Source organism: Coregonus clupeaformis, chromosome 4, assembly GCF_020615455.1.
Source record: "Coregonus clupeaformis isolate EN_2021a chromosome 4, ASM2061545v1, whole genome shotgun sequence".
In the NCBI taxonomy this organism is placed as follows: domain Eukaryota; kingdom Metazoa; phylum Chordata; class Actinopteri; order Salmoniformes; family Salmonidae; genus Coregonus; species Coregonus clupeaformis.
In genome coordinates, this window is record NC_059195.1 from 2,707,196 (window position 1) to 2,734,088 (window position 26,893).

The following is a 26,893-nucleotide window of genomic DNA, read 5'->3' on the forward strand; positions in this document are numbered from 1 at the left end:
GGCGCAGCGTGAAATGCATACATGTTTATTATAACGATAAACATACGAACAAAACAACAAAACAACGTAACGTGAAGTCCTCAGTCTAAATACAAAACAAGCCTCTGACACGGAACAAGATCCCACAACTAATGAATGCCAATAGGCTGCCTAAGTATGATCCCCAATCAGAGACAACGAGCGACAGCTGCCTCTGATTGGGAATCACACCCGGCCAAACATAGAACTACACAACTTAGAATGCAACATTGAAAAACGAACATAGAATATCCACACCCTGACTCAACATACAAGAGTCCCATGAGTCAGGGCGTGACAAATAATTAGTGTTTTTGCGGACATTACTGTAGTATTTATTACAGTGTTTTTGGGGGGCAGTAAAGTACCTTGTTTGTTTCGCTCTCTCACAATTTATGAGTTCTTCATCAGGCTCTTTTGTCACCCTATGCAGTTTTGCATGTGCTTTGATTCAGCTGCCAGAATATACCACCAACAAAGACATAAACAATGAGGCAAACGCATCCCATGACATTTTCACACTGAAATAGGACCTCATTTCTATATGCTGTATATGTGATACTAAATTAAGGACAACACGCAAAACTATGGGCAGGATTCAATGCAAAGTGCCTTATAGCAGGGTGCACTATAAGACTTTGTCAGTTGAGCCGCGTTTACCATGAAAGTGATCTCCACAAACGTCGGGGAAAATGCCTTAAAAATGCACGTAGTCGACTGTATAACGTGCTTTGAATTGAATTACGTTACTTTTTTCAAACAGGATTCCAATCTATGCATAATTTGTTTACAGCGTCTCCTATCAACAAAAAACTAACAATTGCATAATAGGTCCTTTGTTTTTTGGTTATGATAAGGTAAGACACCATCAAGATATTAGACTGTGTCTTTCATTAAAACAGCCCATCCACCAACAAATATCTTTGCATGATGAGTGATTGGACAGGTGGATGACCTCCAATCAAAGTCAAGGTCGTGTTCATGTTACAATTATTGAGTAAGCGAGCATCACACAGAGACTGAATGGTGATGGCGGACCACGGCAGTGAGAGAAAGTGAGAAAGAAGCCTGTTTTCCCTGGGCACCAGTGAGAGACCATTAAGCTATTAATTGGAACTGGAAGTTTAACAGCCACCTAATGCGCCATGACATTACCTTCCATCTGGAGAAGGGAAGGGACGCTCCTTACAGTGCCCTCTAGTGGCTCTTTGACTCTTGCCAATGGTTGACACCGATAGAGACATGGTAGCAGGACAACAGGCACACGTTCAGTAGAAACTTAATGGAGGAAAACTATCCAAAAGGGTGAGGTACTATCTAAACCTGTCCAACAAGAAACACTCCTTTTCATTTTACATTTTGTGTGTGTGCCGTGATGGACACGACCTAGGTAAGAACCACAATCTGCATGCATTTTAATCCAGATATTTCTTTGCGTTTCTGTGACATTTTATCACCGCCATTGAAACATGTGACATTAGTGCTCTATACTAGTCTTCCAGCATGGGAAACGGGTTATTACTGCATTGCTGTCTAGTTGTAAACCAGTTTCAATCATTCAATCATTCAATCATGACTTCCTCTCTCATGCTTCTTTCTGACTGGGCTTGGTTTAAAAAACAAACAAATGACGTGTCTACCAGCAAGTGGAATTTATTTAATGCCCTTCTAGGGACAACAAACTATGAGGCGAAGGGACAGAGTACTGGAAGGCATGCTAGCTCCCTTCCCTGGTAATAACATGTACTCTCTATAATGTCCACAACTCCCTAGGGCTCCAAGCGAAGTGGTCCTAGTGTGGGTCAGGGAGATTGTAAATGGTGGCAATGGCCCCGGCTCTGTAGGGAGCTGACCTTTTACACAGACACAGAGCGGCCATTTTTCTGCAACTCCAAAGAGGTGGAGTCCATCTCCTCTTTGAGTAATTACACTCATTACTATCTGTGGGCCCTTTTTAAATGTTGCCAAATAGAGTGGATACATTGGGGACAGTGCTACATTTGTGGCTTAACTCTACAAAAAATATACAATGTTTTCCCGATTTTTATGAAATTGACAGGGTTGAGTTGATTGTAGGATAAAACACTAAGGCCGGATTTCCCGGACACAGACTAAGTCTAGTCTTGGACTAAGAATAACGTTTAAATCGGGAAATGCCATTGAACATGCTTTTTAGTCCAGGACTAGGCTTAATCTGTGTCTCAGCGAGAACGGGCAGTGAGCAAACTTCTATCCTATTCTTCTTTAGTGGAGACACACCCCATGTCGGCTCTGTGGTGGCCCTCCTCAAGATTGTGATACTCCTGCCTCAGCCCAAATAGAGCAATTTACTTATGTCACAGCACATGGATTAGCTATATTTATAATTATAAACTGGGTGGTTCGAGCCCTGAATGCCGATTGGCTGAAAGCTGTGGTATATCAGACCGAATACCACCGGAATGAGAAAACATTTATTTTGACTGTTCTAATTACGTTGGTAACCAGTTTATAATAGCAATAAGGCACCTCGGGGGTTTGTGGTGTATGGCCAATATACCACAGCTAAAGGCTGTATCCAGGCATTCCGCGTTGTGTCGTGCTTAAGATCAGCCCTTAACCGTGGTATATTGGCCATATACCACAACCCGTCGTGCCTTATTGCTTAATTCTAACATCATTAATTAATTAACCCCCTAGAGTCGAAATCTAATAAAAATGTCAGTTTAAGCTAGAGATATCTAGCTTAAACTGTCACACTTCCACATCTGCGGTAAAAGGTGAGACCTTGAGACATCCCATAAATCGTTCTTCTCACAAAATCGTCTGTAGCGTCCAAACTATTATGACCCCTCTATGGAAAGATGAGACTCTCACGTTTTGCTCTATGACCCCCGCATGCATCTTGGGACTCGTCTGAAGTCGGTACAGCCGATCTGCCAACTTCTGTCTATAGCGTCCGAACAGTTTGGGCTTCACACTAATATGACCCCTCTGTGGAAAGGTCAGACTCTCACGTTCATGTTGGTTGTTTTGCTCTAGGACGACCACAGGCCTCACAAGACTCATCTGAAGGTCCCCTGGTACCAGTTGAAAAGATGTATGGAAGGATATTTGGAGACTGTTTAGTTCCAAAAATAAGGGGTTAAATACATCTCTCAGATATAGGACAGGCACTTCAGAACAAACTTCCATTAGATTTTTTGGGGGACTATCTGTTGTTCCATGTAGTGAATCTGTTATTCAACGCATTTGTATGGGTTAATAGCAGTAAGGCCAAAAATCACTTTTCATAAAAAAAATGTTTTATATACACTACCGTTGAAAAGTTTGGGGTCACTTAGAAATGTCCTTGTTTTCCATAAAAACATACGTACATGAAATGAGTTTGAGTAGGAAACATAGCAAAATGCATAGGAAATGTAGTCATTGACAAGGTTAGAAATAATGATTTTTAATTTAAATAATAAAGAATCCTCCATTTGAGCAATTACAGCCTTGCAGACCTTTGGCATTCTAGTTGTCAATTTGTTGAGGTAATCTGAGTAGATTTCACCCCATGCTTCCTGAAGCACCTCCCACAAGTTGGATTGGCTTGATGGGCACTTCTTATGTACCATACGGTCAAGCTGCTCCCACAACAGCTCAATAGGGTTGAGATCCGGTGACTGTGCTGGCCACAGAATACCAGCTGACCGCTTCTTCCCTAAATAGTTATTGCATAGTTTGGAGCTGTGCTTTGGGTCATTGTCCTGTTGTAGGAGGAAATTGGCTCCAATCAAGCGCCGTCCACAGGGTATGGCATGGCGTTGCAAAATGGAGTGATAGCCTTCCTTCTTCAAGATCCCTTTTACCCTGTACAAATCTCCCACTTTACCACCACCAAAGCACCAGACCATCATATTGCCTCCACCATGCTTGGCAGATGGCATCAAGCACTCCTCCAGCATCTTTTCATTTGGTCTGCGTCTCACACATGTTCTTCTTTGTGATCCGAACCCCTCAAACTTCGATTCGTCTGTCCATAACACCTTTTTCCAATCTTCCTCTGTCCAGTGTCTGTGTTCTTTTGCCCATCTTTTCTTTTTATTGGCCAGTCTGAGATATGGCTTTTTCTTTGCAACTCTGCCTAGAAGGTCAGAATCCCGGAGTCGCCTCTTCACTGTTGACGTTGAGACTGGTGTTTTGCGGGTACTATTTAATGAAGCAGCCAGTTGAGCAACTGTGAGGCGTCTGTTTCTCAAAGTAGACACTCTAATGTATTTGTCCTCTTGCTCAGTTGTGCACCATGGCCTCCCACTCCTCTTTCTATTCTGGTTAGAGCCAGTTTGCACTGTTCTGTGTAGGGAGTAGTACACAGCGTTGTACGGGATCTTCAGTTTTTTGGCAATTTCTCGCATTGGAATAGACTTAATTTCTCAGAACAAGAATAGACTGACGAGTTTCAGAAGAAAGTTATTTGTTTCTGGCCATTTTGAGCCTGTAATCGAACCCACAATTGCTAATGCTCCAGATACTCAACTTGTCTCAAGAAGGCCAGTTGTATTGCTTCTTTAATCAGCACAACCGTTTTCAGCTGTGCTAACATAATTGCAAAAGGGTTTTCTAATGATCAATTAGCCTTTTAAAATGATAAACTTGGATTAGCAAACACAACGTGCCATTGGAACACAGGACTGATGGTTGCTGATATTGGGCCTCTGTACGCCTATGTAGATATTCCATTAAACATCAGCCGTTTCCAGCTACAATAGCCATTTACAACATTAACAATGTCTACACTGTATTTCTGATCAATTTTATGTTATTTTAATGGACAAATACATTTATGTTCTTTCTAAAACAAGGACATTTCTAAGTGACCCCAAACTTTTGAATGGTAGTGTATATATTTTTATACTTCAAGGGGTATTAAAATAAAAATTGTTAAATGATCCTTGGTATGACCTTCTTAAATCAATTCCATATATCTTAGTGGAACCCCCCCCTCCCCTCCCATGGCTTAGACAGGGTTTAGACTCCTATGGGTTAAATGATGCTGGTAGGGGAGACAGTGGTAGCTGAAATGTGGAGGGTTGCTGAAATGAAGCTGTTAATTCTACTTCCTACCAGCCTCCATTGTAGGTGTCACACGTTCTGTGGCTAATGCTTACAGGAGAGCTGCTTATCTATCTGTTTATCTATTTCTGGATGGTCTTCATGTCCCTTCGAACCGCTCTGTCTTCCTCTCTCTATCCATCTTTCCTGACTGAAGCTTGTGTCTCTGGGATTGAGTTCAAAGCCACAATACATTCCCATTCTCTTCGAAAAAATTAAGTATTCTTCTATTCTCTTTGGATGTGGTTGTATTCACGTCCAATCGTTAAAGAGTTACTTGCTTTCTTTGCTCCTCCCCTCCAAACTTCATAGTCCTATGTTGATAAGCACAGCCAAGGTAAAAGGTATCTTCAACCGAGCAGAAAAACGATCTCTTCCTTGGGATGAACAGAGCAAGATTTTGGCATAGGTTCCAGTTTTGTAATGGATTTGGAGCAGACTCCAACTTTCAATCTTTTCCAGGTCCACGAAGAATGAATCCTGCCAGTTTAATCAAACTGAGCGTGCACCTACACCAACAATGAATCTCAAGCAGTGCAAATATCCAAAGATTCCAGGATATCTGGACTGCAGACAGGTAATCAAAATACTTTGGTTACCTGGATTTGAGGCTACTTCATCATTCACCTATCCTCATACAGAACTCCCCCAAAATATAATGTCGTTTTAGCTACTGTTTTAAAGCGATATTTTGTGTATTTAAAAAAATACTCCCATAGGTATTTTTAATTAGTTTTGGGAGCTTGTGGAAATATTTCACTCTCATACTGGAAAAACAACAGAGGCAAACTGCCCAAAGTTGAAGACAAATCAAGCTGTTGCTCAGAATCACAACTCAGAGACCGCTCTATCTGAAACATGAAACTGGTCTAGTGAAGCTGGTCTAGTGGAATCAACCAATGAGCAATGCATTTGTACATTAAGCTTTGCCATTGCAGTCCATTTAACAATGTACCGCATGTCCTGCATGGCCTCTTTCCACTTTGTGCTACTTTAACATAGTTATTTTCTGCCGGTGAAATCCCCAAAGCGCCCCATTGGATCCCATATTGGAAATTACACATTGGTTGAAGCACTTTCAATGGCTTTAGACAAGCCCACAATCAGCAGCTTAAGGCTGTCATATTGAAAGAACCTGACTCTATTGTTAGCCCTCCTCTTCCATCCCCATCTAATTCTCCTTCTTCTCCCTCACACCTATTTATTACCCTCCTTCCCCGCCTCCTCTTTCTCATCTCCTTTTCTTCATTTCCCTCTCTTCCCATTCATTACATCTCCCTGTGACTTGTGCCTGGTGGCGATCTCATTTTCTCCTGGCGGTCTCCGGAAAACCGGGCAAGAAGCATGTCTGAAACAGGGGTGGGTGGCTGGCTGGCTGGCTGGCTTGTTCGGTCTATATCATCCACACTGATGGGGACTGTCACTTTCACTCTTGTTCATCAAGCCTGCTGTGCCAGGGACAGGAGTGTGTGTGTATGTGTGAAGGAAAGGGTGCCGGCAGGGACTCACAATGTCACCTATCTCCCTGATTGTTATCACGAAGCGCAGCAAGCTAGTCCACCACAGTCTCTCTTTTGTGATCCTGGCAAAGGCATTATTGAAATGTGTTGTTTTAGCGTGTTGCCATCTTGCTTCATGGAGGAGTACTAGGACCCCTTTTTGTACTTGGCCTATCCACAGGGGGTACTTGAGAAGACTCATGAGACCATAGGCTTAATGGTAAAATGTACTTCAGGGGTACTCCAGGAAGAGCAAAATTCAGTTGGTGGTACAGTAACCGAAAAAGGTTAGAAACCACTGCTCTAGGAAGTGACAGTGCAGGCTTGCTCAGTGCTGCCCCTTCTCATTGAGTATCACAAGTTAAAGGTTGAACAGGGTACTGCAGGCCGCAAATTATCCTTATAACTTCTGTGTGCAATGTTCGCTCTCATACTAAATAATAGTTTCAAGGACATACATCTGGTGAAATAGAAGCAAGTATTAGTACCATGATTGTGCTCGGGAAAAAATGGTATATCCACGAATATTGACCACGAATTAGAAGGAAAACTTACAGAAAGTTCATCTATAAACACATTCACAGGCATTTCTTTAGATAACATCAAAAACGTAATTTGCACAGAAGTAGCTAGCTAATTATGCTAATGTCCAAACAAGAATGTTTACAATGCCATGGCTGAATGCCTCTTTTGATTCAATTCTAATTTCACACAATGATTTTCATCAGAACAGGACATCCATTCCATTTAGATACTGTTTTTGTTGTAGTTCTCAGGTCAAAAGATTTAAGCAAATGATCCCAATTCTAGTAGTAGCAACTTGTGAGTTCATGTTGAAGAACATGGATAAGTAGCCTAGATCTAATAGCTGAATGATATTTTACATTAACTCAGACCTGGCTGATCTGTTGATATTGTCTTAGAATATAGTTATTTTGTATTTTCTTCCCCTATATTCAAAATATATCATACCTTGGCCACAATGTAATGTTTTTAAATTGAAACATCTTTAATTAGGGTCAAATTTGTAAAAGTGCGATTCATCGAGTTAATCGCACAGAAAACCAAGCGATTAACTCCATTTATTTTTTTCATTGTTTGACAGCCCTAATAAAAATATATAATATATCCTTCACAGGGGTATTATGTAATGTGTCCCTGCGTTTGGCTTCCCATACTGTACATACAGTTCGTTCGGAAAGTATTCAGACCCTTTGACTTGACGTTACAGTCTTATTCTAAAATTGATTAAATTGTCCCCCCCTCCCCCTCATCAATCTACACACAATATCCCATAACGACAAAGCAAAAACAGATTGTTTGAACAAAATGATATATGAATTTACATAAGTATACAGATCATTTACTCAGTACTTAAAGCACCTTTAGCAGCAATTACAGCCTCAAGTCTTCTTGGGTATGACGCTACAAGCTTGGCACACCTGTATTTGGGGAGTTTCTCCCATCATTCTCTGCAGATCCTCTCAAGCCCTGTCAGGTTGGATGGGGAGCATTGCTGCACAGCTATTTTCAGGTATCTCCAGAGATGTTCGATCGGGTTCAAGTCCGGGCTCTGGTTGGGCCACTCAAGGACATTCAGAGACTTGTCCTGAAGCCACTCCTGCATTGTCTTGGCTGTGTACTTAGGGTCGTTGTCCTGTTGGAAGGTGAACATTCACCCCAGTCTGAGGTCCTGAGCGCTCTGGAGCAGGTTTTCTTCAAGGATCTCTCTGTACTTTGCTCAGTTAACCTTTACCTCGATCCTGACTAGTCTCCCAGTCCCTTCCGCTGAAAAACATCCCCACAGCATGATACTGCCACCATCATGCTTCACTGTAGGGATGGTGCCAGGTTTCCTCCAGACGTGACGCTTGGCATTCAGGCCAAAGAGTTCAATCTTGGTTTCATTAGACCAGAGAATCTAGTTTTTCATGGTCTGAGGGTCTTTTAGGTGCCTTTTGCCAACTCCAAGTGTGCTGTCATGTGCCTTTTACTGAGGAGTTGCTTCCGTCTGGCCACTCTACCATAAAGGCCTAATTGGTGGATTGCTGGAGAGATGGTTGTGTTTCTGGAAGGTTCTCCCTTCTCCACAGAGGAACTCTGGAACTCTGTCGGAATGACCATCAGGTTCTTGTTCACCTCCCTGAACAAGGCCCCTTTCCCCTGATAGCTCAGTTTGGCCGGGCGGCCAGCTCTAGGAAGAGTCTCGGTAGTTCCAAACTTCTTCCATTTAAGAATGATTGAGGCCACTGTGCTCTTGGGGACCTTCAATGCTGCAGAAATCCTGTCTCGGAGCTCTACGGACAATTCCATTGACCTCATGGCTTGGTTTTTGCTTTGACATGCACTGTCAACTGTGGGACCTTATATAGACAGGTATGTGCCTTTCCAAATCATGTCCAATCAATTGAATCAATTAGTAGAAACATCTCAAGGATGATCAATGGAAGCAAGATGCACCTGAGCTCAATTTCGAGTCTCATAGCAAAGGGTCTGAATACTTATGTAAATAAGGTATCTGTTTTTTATTTTTAATACATTTGCAAAAATCTCTAAAAACCTGTTTTCGCTTTGTCATTATGGGGTATTGTGTGTAGATTGATGAGGAAAACATTTAATTTAATCCATTTTAGAATAAGGCTGTAACGTAAATTTTTTTGGGAAAAGTCAAGAGGTCTGAATATTTTCCGAATGCACTGTATCATTTTGAATCAATGGACTGGAGTACCTTGGATGTCAGAACACCATATTTCAAGCCTTTGAGATTGAGGCATCAAAATGTCAGTAGGTTATTGGCTGTCTAAAGACAACACAATGTACAGTGGGGTCTGAAATTATTGACACCCTTGATGAAGATGAGCAAAAATATTGTATGCTCCAAAAAATTTGGGAAATTATTGTATTTTATACTAATTCAATTGCTCAGAGAAATACATTTTGTTTAACAAGTAATACTTTTTTCTCAAAAAGGTAGTGGTCAAAATTATTGACACCCCTATTTCCAATACCTTTCAATATCTCACCTTGTGAGGATAACAAGACTTTTCTAAAATGTTTTATGAGATGGAGAACACATCTTAGATCATTCATTTCATACAGAATCCTTCCAGATACTTGATATCCTTAGTCTGCACTTATGGAATGCCATCTTCAATTCAAACCACAGGTTTTCAATGGGTTTCAATCCAGAGTCTGAGGCCAATTAACCATTTCTTTGTGGATTTTGATGTGTGCTTGGGGTTATTGTCTTGTTGGAAGATCCACTTGTGATCAAGATTCAGCCTCCTGGCAGAGGCAACTACATTTTTGGCAAATATTTCCTGGTACTGGGTAAAGTTCATGATGACGTTGACCTTAACAACGGCCCCAGGACCAGTGGAAGCAAAATAGCCCTATAAGATTGAAGATCCACCACCATATTTTACTGTAGGTATGGGGTTATTTTCGGCTCATCCATTCTCATTTCGACGCCAAACCCACCACTGGTGTGCGTGGCCAAAGAGCTCTATTTTCCTGTCATCTGACCAAAGCACAGGTTCCAATCCAAGTGCCAAAGTTGTTTAGCGTTTACATTTTTTGGATCACATGAAAATAGAGCTCTTTTTGTGTGTGCATACAATACAGCTCATTATTTAAATTATTTCTTTTATACAGTCATTTTTGCTAATCTTTACCAAGGTGTCAATCATTTCAGACCCCACTGTATATCATTTTGATATGGCAGGCAGTGATATTCTCCCATAATAGGGTTAAATCCTGATTCACAGATCAATGATGAATTGGAGGGTGAAGTAAGGGTGTGATAGAATCTTCTACTTCGACCAATTAGAAGATTATGTATTATTTTAAGAATCAGTGGGCCGTGGACATGTGTAGAAGTTTTAATGAAGTGTAAACATTTATTCACCAATAAGTCAAAATGTAAAGGATGCCTGTACTTGCATGTGGAAATGACTGTGTGGTTCTGCCTGTGAATGTTTAATTTAACAATTTTATACAACGTTGTCCTGGTATCTTCATCTATATTACTAGGTCAGTTTCATCTTAATCCAGCTCTACGTAATCCAAGGTGATTGACTATGAAATCACTTTTTTTTCCTTCCCATTTTAAATAGGAAACAAGTATGACTGGTTTTATTAAAATGTATGCCCTTGAAACCAGCCCCAAAACTACTGCTAATTGAATATATAAAATACATTCTAGGTTTCTCACTCTCAAGGTTGGCTGAGTTGATTAATTCAAGAGTCCCTGAGTGAATTAGATTAGAAGGTAAAAGATGCATCAGTAATAAATGTGACATTGATTGTTGCCATCCTCAGTACACTGGGACAATTACTTTGTTGAAGACCATTGATGATATGTAATGTTGTTTATCTTCATAACAACTCAAGCAGTGATAACTGATAAGAATGTAGTTCAGACAGTGTGTACCTTTCGTTTCCAGTCAAAAGAGGCTGTCCTTACTCTTGACAATGTAGGCTTCTTACCACTGTGTTATCATACAAATTATCAAATGACATGACATGACATGTTTAATTGAAGTTTGATCTATAGAATATCAAAACGTTATAACCCTAGCATCACAAAGATATACCCCCCTCCCTCATAGATGATACAACAATTACTACATGCCAGGATATAAAAAGGATAAAACATCATTCATTCCAATACTTATTTCCATTGTGGTCCAATGTGGAATAGCAACCAGTTAAAAATCAACAAACCAGGCATTTTTCACGTCTTGTCTAAGGTGTAAATGAAAAGGTTTGAATAAATAAATAAAATAAATCATATTCTATCAGGAGTGTCTTTTCAGTTTCAACATCAGTCGATAGAAATGATACCAGAACAGAGCCTTCTCATTACCAGGTCGGAGTGAGAGAGAGGCTTCCCAGAGTAATCACAGAGGCATCAAGTGATGGTGAGATTGCTAATGGGTTTTCAGGTGCCTGATTTACACCCCAGTCCCTCCGGTATATCCCCTCTGTAATGTTATGTTATGCCCATCTCGTAGGAATACATTAAGTGGTGAGGCTTTCAAATGGAAGTGTGAATGCCCATGACTACTACTAATTACGCTGGCCATGTATTGTGTGTGTCTGTGTGTGTATGTGTGTAGCAATATAGCTAGGACTATGTGTGTGTGTGTGTGTTTACTTGGATGATAACACCTAGCCCTCCTGCCATTAGATTGAGGGACTTTACTGAGAGAAACTAGAATGACCTTTCTATACGATGACACCCTCCACCTCCCATTGAGAAACCTCCCATTTCAAACAGGGAAGGTATAGTCAGTGTACCTTTTGCTACCTCATTCTAACATGCAGACAGTGTGCTGATATGGTCAAGGGTACTTACCCCAGACTCTTATCTGAAATGACTATTCATGAGAAGAACCGGCCCTGATATTTACACAGTGTGGCATAACTTTCTCAGCTGACCGCTCCCAATTGACCATCAATCATGAATAGGCCATCCATCAAACGGCCCCGCCAGTCCGGCCCCCTCGTGACACACCAACGTTTTTCCAATTTAAAATCTGATATTGATGGCTACTAGCTAGTACCCAGCAGCCTTCCCTGAGTTGAGCCTTACAGCCAGACTATTTCCCCCCATGACCATAATTCAGAAAATGCTATCTCCATATGCAATTTCAGAAAAAGGGCCCTTTTTAGAATAATTATTATGATTTCAAAAACACAATTTCCCTTTCTGATTTGATTGATTGGTCTGGGATCCTCTGCATCCAGACCAGCAGCATGTGGTCACTCTCCAGGGTCAGCATGCTGGTTATGCCATGCATAATGTCAGCCCATCGTTATCTGATGAATGTGAGGCCTTTCTTTCCTCTGACAGATGTTCCCGACATGCTTTGTTCTCTTGGAGGAGCTGCCAGGACATTAACAGTTCAGCAGGTTCCTCAACAAACAGAGGAACAGCTTACAGCTCCCATCCCTTAAGCCTTTATCATTAGAAAGCTCCATAATGAATTTGCCGCGAGATGGGCCAAGCAAAGCCTGGGCCTCACTACGAGCTGTCGAGAGGTGAATCGAAAAGTAGGGCAACTATCTGGGATACTCTAGGTTAAAAGTGCCAGGGTAATTTGACCTTAGCCAGAGGATAAGGAGGAGAGAGCAGAATATATTAAAGTGGAATAACGTCAAATTTAGAAAATCTAAACCCCTCTGACTCATTGTTGGACTGTCTGTCAAAGTGCTCACTTCTCTCACTCAGGGAGAGCGAGGTAGAGATAGATTGAGAGCTACGTCACCAGGTTATGCAGCCCTAGATATAACTTTGTGGAATAACGCAAATCTACAAAAATAATACACTTTCTGTCACAGCGAAGATACTACATTCGGGAAACCCAATCGATTGTGAGATATGGCATATACCTTTTATACGATACATTTAGGTTGTGGGTTCGCAATTTTACCTTTTCTGAGATCTCTGCCAAGCAAGGAGGAAACAGCAGCTGTGGGCTTACTGCTCATGCAACATTACACGCACAATTGGACTCCTCATAAACACTACACACTGTCAGTTTTCAAAATAGCATACATCAGACTTTAGGACATCACCCAACACAACACACCTTTTAATATATTGTCAGAAGCATCATCAGACCTCGGCAGTAGCCTATTTCATTTCTCTTTTTTAATGCATTTCCCTGCAAACCAAGCAGGAAATGCTGTGTTCTAACGATGGCATCGTAGCCACACAAATACATTAGAAGATAACTGTCTATCTGATCAGACACACTGTGCTCACAAGCTTTATACCCTAAATGATGTCGCTAGTTTTTTTGTTAGAATTTTTGAATATATTTTGCAATAGGCTATAAGGTTTTTACCAGGCGCAAGTCCATCCAGGCGTGAGTCCCGTGCGAGAAACAACACACATAATGTGCTGAATAAATATATACGAAAGAAAAGTTTAACCCACATTTTAGATAAGAAAATATCTGCCATTTGTCATGTTAACCATCCATCTAAATCAAATAATCGCATATGTCTGTCTTTTATCTTTATAAACTTTTACATAGCCTATTCCATGATATTGGGTCATCCAATGAGCAACATTGCAGCTGTTGTCATGACTGTCTGTGAGATGCGGTAAACGAAGTCAGGGGCAGGACACAGAACTCTCGGATACGTACTTTTAATACGAAAAGGATCCAAAAGGACACAGAAAATAACTCCACGCAGGGAGGAAATAACCCGCTCACAAAATAGACAACCGTGAAGGGGAAAACAACCACACACAAAGTACAGATGAGAGACAGGGGTAATTATAAGGGAAACAATTAACATAATGACGAACAGGTGTAAACAATACAGACAAAACTAAACAAACACCGATAACATCGAACGGCAGTAGCTAGTAATCCGGGGACGACGAACGCCGAAACCTGCCCGAGCAAGGAGGAGGAGCAGCCTCGGCAGAATCCGTGACAGTACCCCCCCCTTGACGCGCGGCTCCAGCCGTGCGCCGACCCCGGCCTCGGGACGGCCAGGAGGACGCGGAGCAGGGCGAGTTGGGTGACTCCGGTGGAACTCTGTCAACAGGGAGGGATCTAGGATGTCCCTCCTAGGGACCCAGCACTGTTCCTCCGGACCGTACCCCTCCCACTCCACGAGATACTGCAGACCCCCATCCGACGCCTCGAATCCACGATGGAACGGACTGAGTACGCCGGAGCCCCTTCGATGCCTAGTGGGGGCGGAGGGGCCTCTCGTACCTCATTCTCCTGGAGTGGACCAGCTACTACCGGCCTGAGGAGAGACACATGGAACGAGGGGTTAATGCGATAATTAACAGGCAGCTGTAACCTATAACATACCTCGTTCAATCTCCTCAGGACTTTAAATGGCCCCACAAACTGCCGGCCCAGCTTCCGGCAGGGCAGGTGAAGGGGCAGGTTTCTGGTCGAGAGCCAGACCCGATCTCCCGGTGCATAAACCGGACCCTCACTGCGGTGGCGATCGGCGCTCGCCTTTTGACGTCTGATGGCCCGCTGCAGATGGATGTGCGCAGCGTTCCATGTCTCCTCCAAGCGCCGAAACCATTCATCCACCGCAGGAGCCTCGATCTGGCTCTGATGCCAGGGTGCCAGAACCGGCTGAGAGCCCAACACACACTGGAAAGGAGTGAGATTAGTGGAGGAGTGGCGGAGTACCCCGACCACTCCTCCTGCCGGTCCTGGCAGTAGGACCTCAGAAACCTACCCACATCTTGGTTTACTCTCTCCACCTGCCCATTACTCTCAGGGTGAAAACCCGAGGTAAGGCTGATCGAGACCCCCAAACGTTCCAAAAACGCCCTCCACACTCTAGAGGTGAACTGGGGACCCCGATCAGACACTATATCCTCAGGCACCCTGTAGTGCCGGAAAACGTGAGTAAACAGGGCTTCGGCCGTTTGTAGGGCTGTAGGAAGACCTGGCATAGGGATGAGACGGCAGGCCTTAGAAAAGGGGGGAAGGTCCATGACAAAATCCACCGACAGGTGAGACCACGGCCGTTGTGGAATGGGGAGAGGTTGTAACTTCCCCCTGGGCAGGTGTCTAGGCGCCTTACACTGGGCGCACACCGAACAGGAAGAAACGTAAACTCTCACGTCCTTAGCTATGGTGGGCCACCAGTACTTCCCGCTAAGACAGTGCACCGTCCGACCAATACCAGGATGACCAGAGGAGGGTGACGTGTGAGCCCAATAAATCAGTCGATCACGGACCTCGAGCGGCACGTACCTCCGTCCCTCTGGACACTCTGGGGGAGAAGGGTTGGTACGTAAAGCCCGCTCGATTTCTGTGTCGACCTCCCACACCACCGGTGCCACGAGACAAGACTCCGGTAGTATGGGAGTGGGCTCAATGGACCTCTCCTCTGTGTCATATCGTCGGGACAGGGCGTCTGCCTTAACGTTCTGTGACCCGGGGATATACGTGATCTTAAAGACAAACCGGGTCAGAAACATGGCCCACCTAGCCTGACGAGGGTTCAGTCTCTTCGCTGCCCGGATGTACTCCAGGTTACGATGGTCAGTCAGAATGAGAAAAGGGTGGTTAGCCCCCTCAAGCCAATGTCTCCACACCTTCAGGGCCTGGATCACAGCTAGCAGCTCCCTGTCCCCCACGTCATAATTGCGCTCCGCCGGACTGAGCTTCTTAGAATAGAAAGCACAGGGGCGGAGTTTTGGAGGCGTGCCCGAGCGCTGAGACAGTATAGCACCGATCCCCATCTCGGACGCATCCACCTCGACTTGGAACGCCAAAGAGGGATCCGGATGTGCCAGCACTGGAGCTGAGATGAACAGGTCCTTCAAAATGACTAAACGCCCTCTCCGCCTCAGCCGACCACTGCAAACGCACCGGGCCCCCCTTTAGCAGGGAGGTAATGGGAGCCGCTACCTGTCCAAAACCCCGGATAAACCTCCGGTAGTAATTGGCAAAACCCAAAAACCGCTGCACCTCCTTTACTGTAGTTGGAATCTGCCAATTACGCACGGCTGAAACGCGGTCAATCTCCATCTCCACCCCTGACGCAGACAACCGGTGTCCTAGGAAGGAGATGGACTCCTGGAAAAACAGACATTTCTCTGCTTTCACATACAGATCATGCTCCAACAGTCTACCCAGCACCCGACGTACCAGGACACATGCTCGGTACGTGTAGTGGAGTATATCAGAATGTCATCAATATACACCACTACCCCCTGTCCATGCAAATCCCGGAAAATCTTGTCTACAAATGATTGGAAGACTGAAGGAGCATTCATTAGACCGTATGGCATGACGAGGTACTCATAGTGACCCGAGGTGGTACTGAAGGCTGTTTTCCACTCATCTCCCTCCCGAATGCGCACCAGGTTGTAAGCGCTCCTGAGATCCAATTTTGTGAAGAAGCGCGCCCCGTGTAATGACTCCGTCATACTAGCAATCAGAGGGAGAGGATAGCTGTATTTAATAGTGATCTGATTGAGACCACGGTAATCAATACACGGGCGTAAACCCCCATCCTTCTTCTTCACAAAAAAGAAACTTGAGGACGCAGGAGAAGTGGAAGGCCGTATTTATCCCTGTCTCAAGGATTCGGCGACGTATGTCTCCATAGCAGCCGTCTCCTCATGAGACAGAGGATACACATGGCTGCGAGGGAGCGCGGCGCCAACCTGGAGGTCTATCGCACAATCCCCCTGTCGATGAGGTGGTAATTGAGTCGCCTTCTTCTTACAGAAGGCGCTTGCCAAATCGGCATACTCAGGAGGAATGTGCATTGTGGGCATTTGGTTCGGACACTCCACCGTCGTTGCCCCTACGGAAACACCTACACACCGCCCCACACACTGATCAGACCATCCCTTGAGAGCCCTCTGTTGCCATGAAATGTTGGGGTCATGAGATATTAACCAGGGAAGTCCCAACACCACTGGAAACGCAGGAGAGTCCATTAAATACAACTGTATAGTCTCCTCATGACCCTTCTGCGTTTTCATCTTCAGTGGCGCTGTGACCTCCCTAATCAATCCCGACCCCAAAGGCCGGCTATCTAGGGCATGGATAGGGAAGGGCACATCGACTGGTAATATAGGGATCCCTAACTTATATGAGAAATGGCGATCGATAAAATTCCCAGCTGCGCCTGAATCGACTAGTGCCTTATGCTGGGAGTAAGAATAAACTTCTGGAAACATCACTTGGATACACATATGAACAGCAGAGAGCTCTGGGTGAGTTGGGACCTTACTCACCGGGAATGACTCATCAGTGCGCTGCCTGCTGCCTCGAATCCGAGGAGACCCTCCCCAGCACCGAACCGCTGTGTGTCCTCGGCGGCCACAGTTGGTGCAGGGGACAGCCTCCTTCCTGGCCTCCCTACTACCAGCACCCCCGAGCTCCATAGGGCTCGGCTCGGAGGTGCAGGGGGATGGAATGGACGGCCCCAGCGCTGGACGTCCGCGGGTAGCCAACAGGGTATCCAAGCGAATCGACATGTCCACCAGCTGATCGAAGCTTAGGTTGGTGTCCCTGCAGGCCAGCTCTCGACGAACGTCCTCCCTCAGGCTGCATCTGTAGTGGTCGATGAGGGCCCTCTCATTCCATCCTGAATTGGCAGCCAGAGTCCGGAAGTCCAGTGCGAATTCCTGCGCGCTCCTCCTCCCCTGTCTGAGGTGGAATAGACGCTCACCCGCCGCCTTCCCCTCCGGGGGATGATCGAACACTGCCCTGAAGCGGCGGGTGAACTCCGCACAGTTCACAGTAGCGGCGTCTATCCCTCCCCACTCGGCGTTGGCCCACTCCAGTGCCTTGCCGGACAGACAGGAGATGAGGGCGAACCCTGACACCCGGCTGCGGTGCCATCATAAGCCCTCGGGAGCGAGAGCTGAATCCCACTGGACTCCGGATGTGAGACGATAGGAGTAGCCGATGGTGGTGGTATCGTTGGAGGAGGTGTGGGCAAACCTCCTCTCTCCCATCGTCCCAAAGTGTTCATAACGTTATCCATAGCGGCACCAAGATTTTGGAGCATCGCTGCCTGTGTTAGGACGCGCTCCTCGAGTGATCCAGTCGGTGCCGTCGCTTCTGCTGACTCCATGGTAAGGTGTGTGATTCTGTTACGACTGTCTGTGAGATGCGGTAAACGAAGTCAGGCGCAGGACACAGAACTCTCGGATACATACTTTTAATACGAAAAGGATCCAAAAGGACACAGAAAATAACTCCACGCAGGGAGGAAATAACCCGCTCACAAAATAGACAACCGTGAAGGGGAAAACAATCACACACAAAGTACAGATGAGAGACAGGGGTAATTATAAGGGAAACAATTAACATCATGACGAACAGGTGTAAACAATACAGACAAAACTAAACAAACACCGATAACATCGAACGGCAGTAGCTAGTACTCCGGGGACGACGAACGCCGAAGCCTGCCCGAGCAAGGAGGAGGAGCAGCCTCGGCAGAATCCGTGACAGCTGTTGATTGCAGTGATCATGATACATTACGTATGCTATATATAATCAATACACAACTTTCAAGGAGTAGGGTATTTAATGCAAACATATAATGCTTTGACATTTTATCAAATTTGCCTACATTATCACATTCTCCTGTTCACTTGAGGAAGGCAATTTGGCCCTGGCTTGCAAACGAAATCCCCTGCATCATTTTGCAAATTATTTTAATTAGTCTACCGATTAAAAAAAAGTAAATGTAGTAATAATAGCATTTTTCATCGACCCCAATGAAAAATTGGACAGCAATCACATTTCGATAGATGCATGCATCAGTACCTAGGCTATCTATTGTTTCTGCAACAGAAATTCATTTACAAGGATATGTTCGCTGTCAGCTGGCTACTGTAGGAAAGTTAAAATCGCATATCAAATTTCTTTGTCACATGCTTCGTAAACAACAGGTGTAGACTAACAGTGAAATGCTTAATTATGGGTCCTTTTCCAACAATGCAGAGTTAAAGATATATCTCTCTCCTCTCTCTCTCTCTCTATATATATATATATATATTTTATATATATATATATATATATATATATATATATATATATATATATATATATATATATATATATATATATATGTGTTTTTTGAAACAGTGACACAAGGAATAAATACACAGTGAATAACGAATAACAATAACGATTAAAAATAACATGGTTACATACAGGGAGTACAAGTACCGAGTCGATGTGCAGGGGTACGAGGTAATTGAGTAATGGCCCCCCTGTATTGATGGTCAGCTTGGCAGATGTGTTGTTGCCTACCCTCACCCCCTGGGGGTGGCCCATCCGGAAGTCCAGGATCCAGTTGCAGAGGGAGGTGTTCAGTCCCAGAGTCCTGAGCCTGGTGATGGGCTTGGGGGAGGGGGGGACTATGGTGATTAATGTTGAGCTGTAGTCAATGAGGAGCATTCTTGCATAGGCATTCCTTTTGTCCAGGTGGGTGAGGGCAGTTTGGAGTGCAATAGAGATTGTGTAATCTGTGGATCTGTTGGGGCAGTATGCACATTGGAGTGGGTCCAGGGTGTCTGGGATGATGGTGTTGATGTGAGCTAGCTGGGTACATATACTTTAGGTAGGGGTAAAGTGACTAGGCAACAGGATAGATAATAGACAGTAGCAGAGGCGAATGTGGTGAGTGTGAAAGTGTGTGTGAGTGTATGGCGTCAGTATGCATTTATGCATGTGTTACGTGTGTGTGGGCGTGTGTAGTGTGTGTGTGTGTATGTGTGTGTTGGGGTTGTAGTGTACTTATGTGTGAGAGTGTAGTTAGAGGCCAGTGTGTGTGCATAGAATCAGTGCAAAAGAGTTAGTGCAAAAAAGGGTCAATGCAGGTAGTCCAGGTACATATAATATTTAGCCATTTTATAAAATTAGCCTACATTATCACATTCTGCTCACTTGAGGAAGGCAATGTGGCTCTGGCTTGCAAACGAAATCCCCTGTATCATTTTGCAAATTATTTTAATTAGTCTACCGATTTGAAATGTATATATAGTAATAATAGCATATTTCATTGACCCCAATGACAAATTGGACGGCGAGCATTAATCGTATTTCAATAGATGCCTCTACATCTGCATTGCTTACTCTCTGGGGTTTTAGGCTCAGTTTCTGCTGTTGTAAAAAGGGCTTTATAAATAAATGTGATTGACGTAGCCATTTGATTAGCTATTTAGCAGTCTTGTTTAGCAGTCTTATGGCTTGGGTGTAGAGGCTGTTCAGGGTCCTATTGTTGCATTGGTACCACTTGCTGTGCGGTAGCAGAGAGAACAGTCTATGGCTCGAGCCTTCCTCTGACACCGCCTGGTAAATAGGTCCCGGATGGCAGGGATCTCAGCACCAGTAATGTACTTAATAATTTTTTCATTGGCAAGATTAGCAAACTTAGGCATGACATGCCAGCAACAAACGCTGACACTACACATCCAAGTATCTATGACCAAATTATGAAAGACAAGCAAGGGAATTTTGAATTCCGTAAAGTGAGTGTGGGAGAGGTGAGACAATTATTGTTGTCTATCAACAATGACAAGCCACCGTGGTCTGACAACTTGGATGGAAAATTACTGAGGATAATAGCGGACGAAATTGCCACTCCTATTTGCCAAATCTTCAATTTAAGCCTACTAGAAAGTGTGTGCCCTCAGGCCTGGAGGGAAGCACAATTCCTTCCCCTACCTAAGAATAGTAAAGCCCCCTTCACTGGCTCAAATAGCCGACCAATCAGCCTGTTACCAACCCTTAGTAAACTTTTGAAAAAATTTGTGTTTGACTAGATTCAATGCTATTTTACAGTAAACTAATTGACAACAGACATTCAGCACGCTTATAGGGAAGGAAATGCAACAAGCACAGCACTTACACAAATTACTGATGATTGGCAGAGAGAAATTTATGATAAAAAGATTGTGGGGGCTGTTTTGTTAGACTTCAGTGCGGATTTTGACATTATCGATCATAGTCTGCTGCTGGAAAAAAGTATGCGTTATGGCTTTACACCCCCTGCTATATTGTGGATAAAGCGTTACCTTGTCTAACAGAACACAGAGGGTGTTCTTTAATGGAAGCCTATCCAACATAATCCAGGCAGAATCAGGAATTCCCCAGGGCAGCTGTCTAGGCCCCGTACTTTTTCCAATCTTTACTAATGACATGCTTTGAGTAAAGCCAGTGTGTCTATGTATGCGGATGACTCAACACTCTACACATCAGCTACTATACCGACTGAAATGACTGCAACACTTAACGAAGATCTGTAGTTAGTTTCAGAATGGGTGGCAAGGAATAGGTTGGTCCTAAATATTTCAAAAAGCATTGTATTTGGGACAAATCATTCACTAAACCTTAAAACTCAACTAAATATTGCAATGAATAATGTGGAAATTGAGCAAGTTGAGGTGACTAAACTGCTTGGAGTAACCCTGCATTGTAAAATGTCATGGTCAAAACATATTGATACAAAAGTAGCTAAGATGGGGAGAAGTCTGTCCATAATAAAGCGCTGTTCTGCCTTCTTAACAGCACTATCAACAAGGCAGGTCCTACAGGCCCTAGTTTTGTCACACCTGTACTACTGTTCAGTCGTGTGGTCAGGTGCCACAAAGAGGGACTTAGGAAAATTGCAATTGGCTCAGAACAGGGCAGCACGGCTGGCCCTTAGATGTACACAGAGAGCTAACATTACTAATATGCATGTCAATCTCTCCTGGCTCAAAGTGGAGGAGAGATTGACTTCATCACTGCTTGTATACTTCTATATGTGAGAGGTATTGACATGTTGAATGCACCGAGCTGTCTGTTTGAACTACTGGCACACCCATGCATACCCCACAAGACATGCCACTAGAGGTCTCTTCACAGTCCCAAAGTCCAGGACAGACTATGGGAGGCGCACAGTACTACATAGTGCCATGACTACATGGAACTCTATTCCACATCAAGTAACACATGCAAGCACTATAACTTGGTTTAAAAAACAGATAAAAATACAACTCATGTAACAGCGGGGACTGTGAAGCAACACAAAAACAGGCACAGACACATGAATACAAAACACACGATAACATACACACTATACACCCACGTACACATGGATTTTGTGTTGTAGATATGTGGTAGTAGAGTAGGGGCCTGTGGGCACACACTTAATGTGTTGTGAAATCTGTTGTGAATGTATTGTAATGTTTTTTAAATGTTATAACTGCCTTAATTTTGCTGAACTACAGGAGGGGTAGCTGCTGCCAAGGCAGCAGCTAATGTGGATCCATAATAAATATAAATACAAATACTAGGCCGTACTCACCACCCTCTGTAGTGCCTTGCAGTCGGGTGCCTTGCAGTTGCCGTACCAAGCGGTGATGCAGCCAGTCAAGATGCTGTCAATGGTGCAGCTGTAGAACTTCTGAGGGCCCATACAAAATATGTTCTTCCTCCTGAGGGGGAAAAGGCGCTGTTGTGCCCTCTTTACAACTCTGTGGGTGTGTGTGGAGTCGGACCATGTTAATTCTGATGGGTTCTGACTTATAAACTTGAAATATCCTTAATCATGTCGCTGAGGGAAAGAGGGGATAGCAGAATGTTTACATTCTGTCAGAACATGTTCAGGTATCCTATGGAAAGGAGAAGGGCCACAGTCTGGTACAAGTCAACAGAACATTCGTGAGTTGGGGAGGAGTGAGGAATTTGGACCGAGGTCAGGTCAGATGAAGTGAGAAAGAACAGGCATCACTAAAGTCCTGTCTAGCAACAGAGAGGTATTGGCTGTCCAGATGTGTAAAGAGGACACTCAGCATAGGAGGAAGGTTTAAATACCAGTGGTTGTGTGAATATGTCTTATGCAGCTGTGTGACCCAGTTGGTGAATAACCTTGGTTTGAGCTTTACTAGTCGTCCGTAAGTTTTTACTCTGTTTATTTAGGATCTAACAGTTGGCGCTGCGAGCAGGGTTCACCACGATTCACAGTCGAACCACAGAGTCCAAATCAGTGAAACAGGAGCCAGCACCTAAAACAAGGTAGGCACAGTTCCTACACCTGTTACCACTCATTCTGACATCTTGGGGAGATGAGAATCGTAGGCTGAAAAATTATAGGATACGGACCTAGAAAAGCCTGAGCTTATTTAGTAGGCCCACTGTAAATACTACCGGGCACTGCATACCTAGGAGGGTTTAGCCACCAGAAGGTTAGACTAGGCACTCTGGGCAATGCATGCCTAGGAGGGTTTAGCCACCAGAAGGTTAGACTAGGCACTGCGGGCACTGCGTGCCTAGGAGGGTTTAGCCACCAGAAGGTTAGACTAGGCACTGCGGGCACTGCGTGCCTAGGAGGGTTTAGCCACCAGAGCGTTAGACTGGAGTGCTGCGGGCACAGCGTGTTCAGGAGGGTTTAGCCCCCTAATAGATTAGACTGGAGAGCTGCGGGCACAGAGTGTTCAAGAGGGTTTAGCCCCCTAATAGATTAGATTGGAGCACTGCGGGCACAGCGTGTTCAGGAGGGTTAAGACACTTAATAGGTTAGATTAGGGGTTGGAGTCTGTTTAAGTGTCTGTAGTATATAAGGTATATGGAGATGTGGGGCACATCCATGTACAGTTGAAGTCGGAAGTTTACATACACCTTAGCCAAATACATTTAAACTCAGTTTTTCATAATTCCTGACATTTAATCCTAGTAAAAATTCCCTGTCTTAGGTCAGTTAGGATCACCACTTTATTTTAAGAATGTGAAATGTCAGAATAATAGTAAAGAGAATGATTTATTTCAGCTTTTATTTTTTCATCACATTCCCAGTGGGTCAGAAGTTTACATACACTCAATTAGTATTTGGTAGCATTGCCTTTAAATTGTTTAACTTGGGTCAAATGTTTCGGGTAGCCTTCCACAAGCTTCCCACAATAAGTTGGGTGAATTTTGGCCCATTCCTCCTGACAGAGTTGTTGTCCTTAAGCTATTTTGCCACAACTTTGGAAGTATGCTTGGAGTCATTGTCCATTTGGAAGACCCATTTGCGACCAAGCTTTAACTTCCTGACTGATGTCTTGAGATGTTGTTTCAATATATCCACACAATTTTCCTTCCTCATGATGCCATCTATTTTGTGAAGTGCACCAGTCCCTCCTCCAGCAAAGCACCCCCACAGCATGATGCTGCCACCCCCGTGCTTCACGGTTGGGATGGTGTTCTTCGGCTTGCAAGCAACCCCCCTTTTCCCCCAAACATAACGATGGTCATTATGGCCAAACAGTTCTATTTTTGTTTAATCTGACCAGAGGACATTTCTCCAAAAAGTACGATATTTGTCCCCATGTGCAGTTGCAAACCGTAGTCTGGCTTTTTTATGGCGGTTTTGGAGCAGTGGCTTCTTCCTTGCTGAGCGGCCTTTCAGGTTATGTCGATATAGGACTAATTTTACTGTGGATATAGATACTTTTGTACCTGTTTCACCCAGCATCTTCACAAGTTCCTTTGCTGTTGTTCTGGGATTTATTTGCACATTTCTCACCAAAGTACGTTCATATCTAGGAGACAGAACGCGTCTCCTTCCTGAGCGGTATGACGGCTGCATGGTCCAATGTTGTTTATACTTGCGTACTATTGTTTGTACAGATGAACGTGGAACCTTCAGGCTCCCAAGGATGAACCAGACTTGTGGAGGTCTACAATTTATTTTCGGAGGTCTTGGCTGATTTCTATTCATTTTCAGATGATGTCAAGCAAAGAGGCACTTACTTTGAAGGTAGGCCTTGAAATACATCCACAGGTACACCTCCAATTGACTCAAATGATGTCAATTAGCCTATCAGAAGCTTCTAGAGCCATGACATCATTTTATGGTATTTTCCAAGCTGTTTAAAGGCACAATCAACTTAGTGTATGGACAGTGGACTTCTGTCCCACTGGAATTGTGATACAGTGAATTATAAGTGAAATAATCTGTCTGTAAACAATTGTTGGAAAAATTACTTGTGTCATGCACAAAGTAGATGTCCTAACCGACTTGCCAAAACTATAGTTTGTTAATAAGAAATGTGTGGAGTGCTTGAAAAACGAGTTTTAATGACTCCAACCTAAGTGTATGTAAACTTCCGAGTTCAACTGTACTAGTACGATAGGTTATAGAGAAGAAGTCCATGTAGAGGGACAAAGGCAGGAAGTGTGTTCTGTGTAGAATATGAGATATCCAAGAATATCTATGATAAAAGATTAAACATTGTCAGTGAGTGAAATGTGGGTGGTGATAAAAAGGTTGCCTATAAGTTCTGGAGGAGAGCCACATTCATGGTTAGAAAAGCAAGAATATATTCAAAGTTGTTTGAACATGATTTGTGCGTGTTAGCAGTAGCAATAAAGAGAGTGGTAGGTTCTAATACAAGGTGTCAGGTCCTGTGACCAAATTAATAGGCACAAATACCATAACTACTCTCCGGGGAAGTGGGTATTGCTACCTTGGTAAATAGTTAATAGTAGTCATGTATTAGAGCCGGGAGTGAAGAAATCTAAACACGCTGGACACCGTCGGGGGAGAAGCGTCGGAATAATTAATATTGAAATGGCGACCGGCAGCCCCGATTCTCCCTGTAAAGGAGGGCTAGAGGAAGAAAAGATTATAAGAGCCATAGAGGCACTGAAAGAGGCACACGAGCATTCTACCAATTCGGCTCGAATATGGGAAAAACTGAGCAAACTGGATAAAATTGGTCAGCATTTCCCTGCTGACGGAAAATTCCAATTCAGAGATGCAATTATGACTTGGCACAATGACATAAAAGAAAAATCAAAAGCTGAATACACCAGCATTCTGATGTCAGCGTTCTATCAACAAAAAAGAAAAACCAATCAAACCAACATTAGTAGATGTACTCAGCTGCAAAAAGTCTGGGTACATTGATAGAATGTGTATGTCTGCTTTGAAGGCAGGTTTGAAACCTGTTATCAAAACGGCTATTGCGGGGGTAGTGGACCAACATTTTCATTGGAATGAAAAAGAGCAGGAGGCTTTGAGAGTGGAATCTGATTCCGCTCACTTCGCAGCCGTGCGAGGGGTTAAAACCGCCACAGTGAAAATCATTAACAGTGGTTTCAATGGCCAAGGTAAGACAATGAAACAGAGAGAAAGGGGTAGCGAACCTGTGCTAAGGCACAGGGGTTTATCTCCCTGTTTTATATGTGGAGCTATTGGTCATTGGAAGAATGAGTGTAGGGTAGTACTGGAGCCTACTGCACCCGCTGCATCCGAAAGGAATGCTGTGATGCCAGCGTTTGCATCTTTGACAAAAGAACAGCAACAAACACTCATGATAGCAGCGGGGCAGGAATCTCTCACATAGCTGTCTATGGCCTCGGTTCGATTGATTGTGGTTCATAGAGATTACAGTTTCTATGTGAAGGGAGACGTAGGAGGCCACGTCTCACACACCTTTGTAATAGATGCCTGCGCTCAAATATCACTGATTCCTTACGATGAAAAATAGGCTAAATATGCAACAAGGTTTTTTAATCCTTTGAGACATCTTATTTTGTCTTATTCTGAAATAGATTTATAGAATTAATGAAAGGGAGGAGGGGTCACGAGAAATTAGTGTGAGTAAATGTTAATAGAGTTTTGAAAGAAGCAATTCTGTCAGGCGACAGCATTTGGGTTACCAAACCTAAATTGACCTTTTAACATTTTTGTTGATAAACATGAAAGGCATTGTAGTGGGGTGGTTACGGAAAATCATGGGGAAAAGAGAGTCCAGCCATATACGGGAGTAAATCATTAGACTCGGTAGCACA